Raw genomic sequence first — 10,623 nt, 5'->3', positions numbered from 1 at the left:
CAAAAAATCTGGCCCCTAAACACGGACAAAGCTGAAGGTATAGCGCTGCCGAGCACTTTTCCGTGTTCCTAATTAAACGATTTCACTAAAAAGGAGCCTTCTAACGAAGTGCCTTCGTTAGCACAGCTAGCACAAAGCACTCCGTCACGTCGTTTCAATGAGAACACTGTTCCGTGACCCAGAATACAACAATTTCCTTCAAAGAAGGTCTTCTTACGTACCTCCTACGTTAAGATACTAAAGAATGGTCTGCCCGTACTGTCCAATATAATACGGCACATTTGCCTTAATGCAAAATAATGGTTTTGTACCACAACTGCACCATAAAATACCATAGAAGCTTTGCCACCTATGCAGGTGGCAGTCTCGGTATACGCTGGCAACAAGTGAGCGGAGGTCGACCAGTCCACTAGCCACATACGTCCACGTACACGTTCGGTATGAGTCTGTGGTTGTTGTTTCAAGCAGATGCTTCCTGACGCATGAACCATAATTGCAATAGTTTTCCTCCACCTTCGTTCCTGAGCCAGCATCGTCGCATTGTTAAGGTCGAAGCTATAACCTGTCGTCTAGCAGTATTCAACAAGCTGTCTTAAAATGCGCTCCATGGGTGGCTTTAGCAACATTCCCACTTTGTGTTCTTTGAACGTCTTTGGCATTTTCCTCCCCTATTCGCCGATGTAAGTGGTGTCATGAACCCCACAACGTACTCTGTAGAGTACCCTGCTCTAATGATCCGCAAGTGTGCGGTCTTTGGGCTTTGTGAACACGTCCTAAGGACAAGGTATACACAAACACCGCCGAAGATTAGAGTGGGATCATCTACGAAGTACAATGTGGGGATTGCGACACAACTTGCATAGGCGAAATGGGTTGAAGAAGGTGATCGAAGGGTAAAGAACACAAAGAGGATGTTGCGAAAACCACCCATGCAACGTGTTCTAAGACGGAGCTTGTTGAACGCTGCTGAATGACAAGGCATAACTTTGACCTAATCAATTCGACGATGCTACCTCGTGTACAAAAGTCGGAGGAAAAGAAAAATCTTGGAATCATGGTTCATTCATCACGGCGCATTGGCTTGCAACAACAGCGGCCCTCTACGAGATGTTTACAAGGAAATGTGCGACTAATGGACTGGTCAAACTCCGCTTATATTTGCCATCGTATACTGAGAATGTCGCCTGCATAGGTGGCAAAACTTTCATGTCATTTTGTTAATAACTGTTGTGTTAAGTCAAAGTAAACATTTTACAATCAAGCTACACATCCCGAGCTGGTAGATGTGGGGGTAGCATGCCATGTGTAGATGCACTGTACTGTGTGAACTTGCTGATGACGGAAGCATACCTGCTGCTTCATGCCAAATAAACAGTGAAGTACACTACTACATGCTTCTTTAAATGCCACTTTGGCAGATGTATTCAGGAACATATTTGTCAAAAGTGTTGCAAGCCTGCTTATGAAACTGTGTGCACGGCCCATGGACAGCTCCACTTCGCTCCTTTCTGTACGTCTGAAAAGGAAGTGAAAGAAAACACCTAGAGCAACAGCAATGTTCAGAATTTATACCCATTTAAACATTGCCATGGTGCATGTGCACATGGCCTCCCTTAGCATCACTGTTTCAGAAATCAAAAAAGCAGAAACGATATTTTGCAGATATTTCTGGACTCGTTCTGATCATATGAAGGACAAGCAGCATGATTTTACGAAGACTTATTGCTATAGTACACAAGAATTCAGGGTTAAACACACTACGTTCTAACTGCAAGAGTATTTATGTACGTGCATTACCAATTCTATTCAATTATTGTCATGATGTTGAAGCAAAAGTATTAACAGTTACAATTTTTGTACTTAATGCTGCCGAGAAGGCCGAGAGTTATGTGGGTGAAGAAATGAAGAATTGCGCATGCATGTATAAAATGGAATCGGCTCGCACAAGACGAGGCGAATTGTAGACCACTGCGAAGGGCTACTGCTGCAGTGCACATATAATAAGGCTGAAGGTGACAAAGATTAAAGCGTAAACGTAAAGGATGAGAATTAAATTGAGAAGCAAGGCTTGCTGTCAATAGCTCTTGAATTCTATCAGAACACAACATGACAGTTGTATATCCTGTACATCTTGACGCGACAAAAGTTGAGCTGAAGATGGCGGCTTGAATGAATGTCAAACCATTGAACAAAGCGTGTTGTTGGAGCCAATGTTTCAACAAATTGATGTGTCTAAGTTGTTGCAGCAACTTTGATGCAATTCGTTGCCCCTCTAAAGACGAGTCCTCATGTTGAGTCACTAGCTCCAACAACATTCGTTGTTCAACAATTATTTCATGAGCTGTACATCTCGTTACATTAATTACAAACCTCTACCGTACCAAATGCTACTATGGCAATGATAGTGGGTGCAATACTTAAGCTGCAGTGTCATAAGCAGGTGACCGGCTATTCAACTCTTTAAATAGACCAGATCCATAAAGACTGAAAACCATGAGGCAAGCACAACACAAAGGACAAGCGTAAGGAAATTGAAAGAGGTTAACTTTAATAAACGAGGTATGGAATTAGTGATCCCCATTTTAAGTATACAAGGTGGTTTTTTAATGAACTCCTTTGCTGTTAAAAAAGATCATGCTGCTAAAAAGATCATACCTGAAGTAAAGTGATAATTTCCAGGACGAAATTTCGTGATGCTGAGAGCATGCATTAAACTTTATGCACGATAAGCGTTAGGTGCAATGTCAGAGAGGTGGAGATGATTTAATGGATAGCAAATACTAAAAATGAAAAGCTCTGAGTAACTATCGCAAGAATAAGGACGAAGTAAGGAGGAAAGCATATGATAAGCTAGTGCAATGTCTGAAGCGAGGTAATCTTGCCTTAGAATATGCAGCCATAAAGTGAGGTCCAGTAAGTAGGCGTCACATGCACTGGTTGTGAGAGAGATATGGAAATGACGGACCACCTTTTAAATAAATGTAAAAATGTCCACCCATGGGAACTAGCTCTCATGAAGCCCTAGGCTTAGAGAAAACTTGATAAAGATGAACACATCCACAAGAGAAATCAGTAAAAGACAGATGGAGGATTGGTAGTGGAAAAGCAGCGAGAACAGCCAAAAACAAACTTGCAGGGTCTTTATGTACAATGCCGAAAAATAAGCTACTTATTATAAGTTTTTTTAAGGAAAGAAATTTAATTCAGGTAGGAAAGGCATTAAGCCAATTCAAAAATTGAGCTTGGCCACTTGCATGTCAATGCTTCGCTTTAAAGGGAACACACATAGCATCCAACCATCTACAGATGTGAAACTGCGTCATGCAAGATAACTTATAAAGTTATTGCTTTGAGCAATTAGCGCAAAATATTTCAGGAGAGCACCAAACTGTGCTGGTTAGTACACGATTACGATGGGAACAAACAACGCTGGGCACGGGACGGAAAAAAAGGTAGACGAGGGCGACAGCACCCTCGTCTATTGTTCTTTCTTCATCCCATGTCCAGCGCTGTTTGTTCCCGTTTTGATGCAGAATATTTCTTTCTTTAATCTGAAGGTGGCAGTGTTTCATGGCTAAAATAGTTTACTAATTTGCATTTCAAGTTACGTTTTTTCAGCCATAAGGAAACACTGCAAAATGCTGAAGTTCTAATGTTAACATTTATCAGGAGAAAGAACAATTCTTTCGTATGGAATACCGAAGGTTGATTTCTAAAGTTCATTGCCTTTGTATTTTGTGCTGTTCCCTTATCATTTTCCTTAAGACTGTTGTATAGATGTTCTTTGGTTTATCTTGTGTTTTGTATATGTTATGCTCCTGTTTTTGCTTAGCAAGATCATTTTATGTGTAACTTATCACTGTAGCCCACTTTGCAATACTGCTTACTGGTGTCAGCAGTATTGTCAAGTAATAAATAAATAAGTAAATAGATATCCACTGTCATAAAACTACTATGAAAACGAAATAAACAGAAACGTTGCACCCAAACTGTAACAGAGTTGGAAAAAATAGCTCTTGACCCATATTGCAGCTTAGCTTTTGCTATGTAGCATTCCAAACAGAAATGCCGCCAAGACATTATTGTGTGGTATACTTTGCTGGCAATTTATATTCCATTTTAAAAGAAATATCTACTGCTTGGTTGTAAGCAAGGAAAAATTTACTGAAGTGAATAATCCCTAGCCTGCACAGAGTCTCGTTCCTTGACCTTCGCTGCACAGCACATTTGCACAGGATTCACGCGGGTGCCCCTGTGCTCATATAGTGCAAGTCTAAATGTTGCAGATTTAAGCAATACTTCTGTCTGAAGTACCATGCAAGAACAATGATGTGCTGTGCAGTGAAGGCAATGCTCCAAGAAACTTCCCACAGCCTTGTTATTTTTCATTTGAAAAAATTATTTTTCGCTTGAAGATAATATTACACCTTAAAAACTTTGTCTAAATTATCGCACGAGGAAAGCACACTATGATGTGTAGGCAACATTTTTGCTGGGATTGCTACACAGTGAAAGACAGCCCGCAATATGGGTTCAAACACTACTTCTTCCAAGTGTCAATTTTGAAGACATTTTTGCTTCTTTTTGCCAGCAGCATTTTCAACCCTTGGTATATGCACTGAACTCATACTGTGAATATATTTCACATGAAACATTCAGTCTTTTTTACAATATACTTAAAATGCTGCATTTTGCAATGTTTCCTCACGACTGCAAATAGCATAAATCGAAATGAAAATAAATTCGACTATCATAGTCATGAAAGATTGGTGACTATGTTAAAGAAACGAATGCTTTGTAGTAATAGCTCGACGCAATAATCATGTGTCAATTAACTTGCCTGACACAGCTTCATTCTGCGTGCGAAGTTTGAAAGGTCTTTGCTGCATCATGCAATTCTTTCCCCGAAAATAACGCTTGAATGACTACTTCCCACACTGAAACATAACAGCACCAGTTTTACAAAATATTGGAAATGGTCAAAAAAAACGACTTGGCACACTGGCGTGAAATGACCCAAATAGGTACTAAAATAAAACAGTGTGCACTGTCAGACACTAAAATGAAGCACTAATCTGCTTGTATTGCTAAATTACTTCAAAACCCTGCTCTGATAACTGCCCACAAGAAGTTGATTGCGAAAAATTTACTTTAACCTCTGACCTATTTTTATCTATCTCTAGTATAATGACTCATAACCTTCGGCACACAAAGGCACAAAGCATTTCATATGATTCAATGCCTTCGAACAGTACGGAAGGTCATATGTTAAGAAATAGCGTAAAATCTGGACTAATTTTAACCAGCTATGTTTTATAACATGCAAACATTGAGAAATACACAATAATTTAGTAACTCGCCCCCTCTAAAAGTGTTGCTGTCACAGCTCCAAATTCTATTCACGAGCTATACTGGCTAAAATATTAAAACACAGCTGCATTTCCATCTCAATGGTGGATGCACACAAGTATACAATAATTTAGTAACTCGCCCCCTATAAGTGTTGCTGCCACAGCTCCAAATTCCATTCACGACCTATACTGGCTAAAATATTAAAACACAGCTGCATTTCCATATCAATGGTGGATGCACACAAGTCTACACGAACAGGCATGCACTTTAGATTGACTTCACAAGCCATATATCCGGTAATCCTGCCGTTGGAGAACGTTACCAAGTGTATGAGCTGGACTACTACATCAGCTAAAATGGATGCTTGTGTGTTGGTATGACAGAGCGTAAACAAAGCAGTGCAGAAGACTGAGCACACGAGCACAGCACTGTTTGTGTCTTCCTTTTTCTTGTGCTCCGTCTATTGCGTTTTTTTACGCTAATGCATTAATTGTGAAAACAACTGGCTGCCGCAATTTGGTCATCTAGGTCGAACTTTTTGGGCCTTGTACCAGACTAAAGAGCTCTGTTGTGAAAGCAACAGGGTGTAACAATATTGCACTACAAATCAGGGAATACAAAGCATCGATAAGAATGTTCAGCCAAAATAAAAGGCTTCAGCAAATTGTTTAAGACACATACTCACAGGTTAATGCTCATTCACAGCTTCTACGGCAGCCCCATGATTTCTGTGCGTCCATCAGTGCGTGCCTTCCTTCCGCCTTTGGGCAAGTTTGAGTAGAATGTCTGCCAGGAAAATAAAAACATCAGAAACAAGTCAACTTTTTTTAGCATGCCTCACATAACCCAAATTAACTTTTCTCTCCCCATGAGGTAGCTGTTTAGAAAGCGTCCAAACAGCCGCTGCTTTGTCTGTGTATAGCTCATAACCAATTAGTAGCATCCAACACGACGCCTGGTCATTGTCAAAGCATACGAGACAAGAAACTGAGACAAGTATAAGCAAAAAGCAAGCGGCTATATTTCGCCATTATATCGTTTCCTAATCCAGCCCGATGCATTCATCGCTTAAATTTAATTTACACTGCTATTTTGGTGGTCGCCCTAAACTTACTTTCCAAATAACTCACTAGATAACCTATTTCTCTTATGCACTATATGAATACATGTTAAAAAGATGGGGCATGCAAACATGGACACAAGAGAGTCAAGACGCCTAAAACGCTGAGATCACTAACTGGAGGCTCATCACCTAATATACCTTTACATTGTCGAGAGCCTAAATGCATGCCAAAATTCGATGAATGCAGTTTTGTACAAGCACATGAATGAAGAAATGCGTCCAATAGTCGAGGCCTGGCATATCGATAATGGCAGTGCACAAGAGAGCCAATCGTCGATTAACTAGCAGTTATCTCTCACGTAGACTATCGCGCGTGCCGGATTGATAGGTATCGCCTCTTGCCTGGGCATGCACAGATAAGTTTCTGTGTCTACTTTATTTTGTGCCACTGTCCACCTTTCCAGTTGGCGTTAGTGGTGTCTTGGTTTCTCTCTTGTGTCCATGTTTGCATGCCCTGCCTTTTTAACATGAATACCTACCAACCAGCTCAGCTGTCTGTTATACTAAATATGTATACAATCTAGAATTATGTCCACTTGCAGATGTAATAATAACAATGGGGTTCTGCAATGTAAACGTCAAATTAAAAGCACGGGAACTTCTAGGATTTGCACCTCCACCGAAAGTGCAACCACTCCATCAAGGATCGAACCTGCACAGTTCAGGTCAGCAGCTGACCATTATAACCACTGTATTGCAGCGGGGGGTGTTCACTTGGTAATGTAGGTTAATGTTAAGGATTATGGAAAGAGCTGTAGGTTGAAGAAAGACATGCAATTAAGCAAGGAGCTGCAGACATTATGCAGTTTATATATTTCTGTAATCCAAAGGGCTGGTGCTCAGGGCATGTACCAAAAGGAACTCCTGTTTAGCGTCTCTTTTCGAACCAAAGCTTAGCAGAATTGATGTTCCTGTCTAGATATGCCCCTGAAAACCACAGTTAAATAGCTGCAAAGTAAACACTAGAAGACAGAAAAAAATCCATCACTTGTATGATATTAAACACATCAAGATGCAAATACACCAAACACCCTGGACTGTGAAACGCATTGATTGAAAAGATGTCAGTTAAACAAAGCAGCATAGCAATGAACTTCCATGTAGCTGCCACAGGGCAAAAAGCAGGTGGCTCTGGTGCCATGAAAAATCAATAATAACACTTGTTGAATATAGCAGGATGTTTTGTATGATAAATGTATAAATTACCACTCACAGAAGCTGACATGCTATTTTAAAAATGAGCATTGCAAAAAATAAAGCAAGAAAACCACGTGACGTGTGAATTTACCATTCATAATTTAAGGCTAAAGGGCCCCTAAACAACTCCGGAGTCTAAAATTTGTGACAACTGCACGCTTGTACAACGTGAACATGTTGTCACATGAATTTTTTGATTAAGTGGTGTAATAATGAAGCCACAGGAGATAGAACAAACATTCCAGCTGGTTTCAGTCTCTCGCTCAGCCTGACCATCCTGAAGAGGGGCTTCCTCGGTGTGCCACTGTGCCAGAGTGGTGCGGTGAGGAAGCACAGTCAAAGCACTGGCGAGATAAACCAATTCGCAACACTTGTGACAACCACAGATACTGCATCATCACAAAGCCAAAATGCCGTTTCGTATTGCAGAGGACTATTCAACAGTCAGCGTTACTTAATGTTGCTCATAGGCAACATTACACCACTTCGCTAGCAAAGAGGACTGGTCAAGCGCTGAAGAGGAGGCGCGGTTATTGTTTTTAGAAGTGGAGTGTCTGACATTCGCACAATGTGATTCCTGCGGCCCTCTGTACGAATTAGCGAGCTTGTTTGGGAGGTGTAAAAAAAGAAGTAGGAGCCTGCTGACTGGCCCTTTAAGAGAATGTAAACATACACTGGAAGGAAGTACACTTGTAGGCATATTACTATAAGCTATAAAAAACAGGCAATTAACATGCGCAATCCATGCATCATAGGGATGTCTCACACCTTTGCAAGAACTTTACTATGGTGGCTGCATATTTGTGTAGGCCAGAAGCAGCAGGCACGTGGCTTCCATGAATTTGACCCGTTCGTTGAAGGGAAACTGCTGCTCACATCCTTGTAGCACTGCTTTTTGAAGATGCTTCCTGCGATAACAAAATGACCACAACACAATTATGGTTTTCAAATATCAACAGGTGACCTACATTGCTGCCCTTTCTCATTAAATTCAGCTCTAGACTAAACACTGCTATAGCAGCATCCTCCTACATTACAGGGCATCATACTGCTTTCCTTGGCCTGGTTTTTAGTTTAATAATTGTTTTCACCCATAACAGAATGTAGCACTAGTAAAGATTCGGTTGGGGAGGGTGCAGTCGTAAAGTGTGTATGCAAAGTAAGAATATTAAAAAAAAACAATGACATAATTTCACATGAGTTATAACAATTATCATAATTCCTGTAATGTCAGACACCAAGAAGTGTTTAATTGAGCAAGTTTTGACTTTAAGCTATCACAAAACAATGTCCTTTATAGAAAGTGGGATTTGCAGAGTGAACTCTGATGATGAAATTGGCTGTCTTTGCTGGCTCTGTAGCTGCTAGTGCATAGCTAAAGCCGCTTGAATGCACTTAACAAGCCTGTGTAATGGTATTGACAAATGGACAGAGCAGACAAACTCAATCGTTCTCACTTAGCTGCCATCACAGCAATACGTTGCTTCGTGTCAGGTTTCCTGGTATGCAGAATGCACGAACTTGGTGGCCGTGCCATACCACAGTAAACATGATCGACATCTGCTCCAACTGCGTAAGTAGCTGGAAAGTGCTAAATTACACAATCAGCTGTACCATGCACACATAATGTAAATTCTAGCAGTGGCAACATTTCGCACCTAATACTAGCCTATGGGCATTGTACTCGTTGATGCTGCCAGCTGCATTCACTGTTTTCATTCCTAGCATGCATAGCACATGCACACAAAGCACCCAATAACTGTGGGAAGCAGAATAGATTGTCCGAGGTAATCAATAAAATTGATTGACAAGAATTCCACACATCACTCAAGCCTGTTGTTTGGCATAAGTGATGAGAATGTGCAGCCAAATGTACACAGCAAATTCAGTATTGGCCTTGAAGAATTGCAAGATAGGTTGAAGCTTTCCAGAAACAAACCGTATACAGTAAAGTCTGTCCCAGATACTGAAATCATGAAGTTATAAATTTTAAAGTGGGCCGCTATATTCTTCAGGCACCATGCATTGCATTTATGAAAATGCTAACATCCCTGTACAACAATGCGTGCTGCAAGAAGTCATAAACATTGATATTTTTGGCACAATGCCATTTCCCAGTACCACGTTTTACAGAAAGGCAACATTTTCCTTTGCAAAACTAAGCCATGTTCCCAGGCAAAATGCACTGTCCATGGTGAAAAACACATGGAGTACGCTCTTCTATACAGCTTAGCTGGTTTACTGGAACTAAAAGCTACGGTAACGCTGTCTTAATCGAACTGGCTAGCAAGAGCCTTCTCGCTGCTGTTTATGTGAAGTAATTTCACCTTGGTGGAACGTCACAAGAGTAAGTGGCACATAATAATGAGTGCGAGAACACAGTAACAGGTTGTGCAACGGCTACCAGGTATGCCCATTCGTGGAAACTGTGGGCTCTTCCCCCAAATGAACCAGTTGGAAATAACCCTTTTGCATGAATAAACTTAAGTTGGTTGCTGGCATACATAACATTGTTACTCTGCATTTCCATCTCATTTATCTAGCGCTCATTGTTTCCCTTCGACAATAGCTCACAACAAGATTCTTCTTCATTAAATGGAACTTTGTACATTACCTTTACGTTGGCTGCAGATGCTTATTTCTTCTGCCTGAATAAGCACCTCCTATAGCATACTTGCCTCAGCCACCTTCTGGACTGCATGGTCAGCACTCCACTGTTTGTCGTGGCACTGCTGTTTGCTACCTGCAGTACGTTGCAAAAAACTTCAGCATTCAAAAAAAAAGATAAAGAAAAGCCGAAGCAGGTGTGCCAGCAGCACCTTGCCCTTTGAGGAGGGAGGAAGAGCTCTGACAAATGGCTAATTAAAGACAAGCGTTGTTCTTCACAAGCTATTATTATGCGATGAGAGGTGGGACTTCAATACATGGACGCACATATAGTGCCATAAGCA

The 10,623-nt window shown here is 40.9% G+C and overlaps 1 long non-coding RNA gene across 2 annotated transcripts; it reads right to left on the bottom strand.

Annotated features, from left to right (window-relative positions):
• Positions 1-1,372: 1,372 nt before the first annotated feature.
• Positions 1,373-10,603, bottom strand: LOC125759247 (uncharacterized). Of its 2 annotated transcripts, XR_007416817.1 has the most exons (4): positions 10,287-10,603; positions 8,441-8,580; positions 6,038-6,138; positions 1,373-1,516 (listed from the first exon to the last, which is right to left on the bottom strand). It is a non-coding gene; the product is annotated as an uncharacterized LOC125759247 (long non-coding RNA). The 2 variants fall into 2 exon arrangements; XR_007416818.1 differs by lacking the exon at positions 6,038-6,138 and having other exon boundaries at positions 1,379-1,516; positions 10,287-10,593.
• Positions 10,604-10,623: the final 20 nt, after the last annotated feature.

This window comes from Rhipicephalus sanguineus, chromosome 7 (genome assembly GCF_013339695.2).
Source record: "Rhipicephalus sanguineus isolate Rsan-2018 chromosome 7, BIME_Rsan_1.4, whole genome shotgun sequence".
In the NCBI taxonomy this organism is placed as follows: Eukaryota; Metazoa; Arthropoda; class Arachnida; order Ixodida; family Ixodidae; genus Rhipicephalus; species Rhipicephalus sanguineus.
This window is presented reverse-complemented; position numbering and strand designations above follow the sequence as displayed.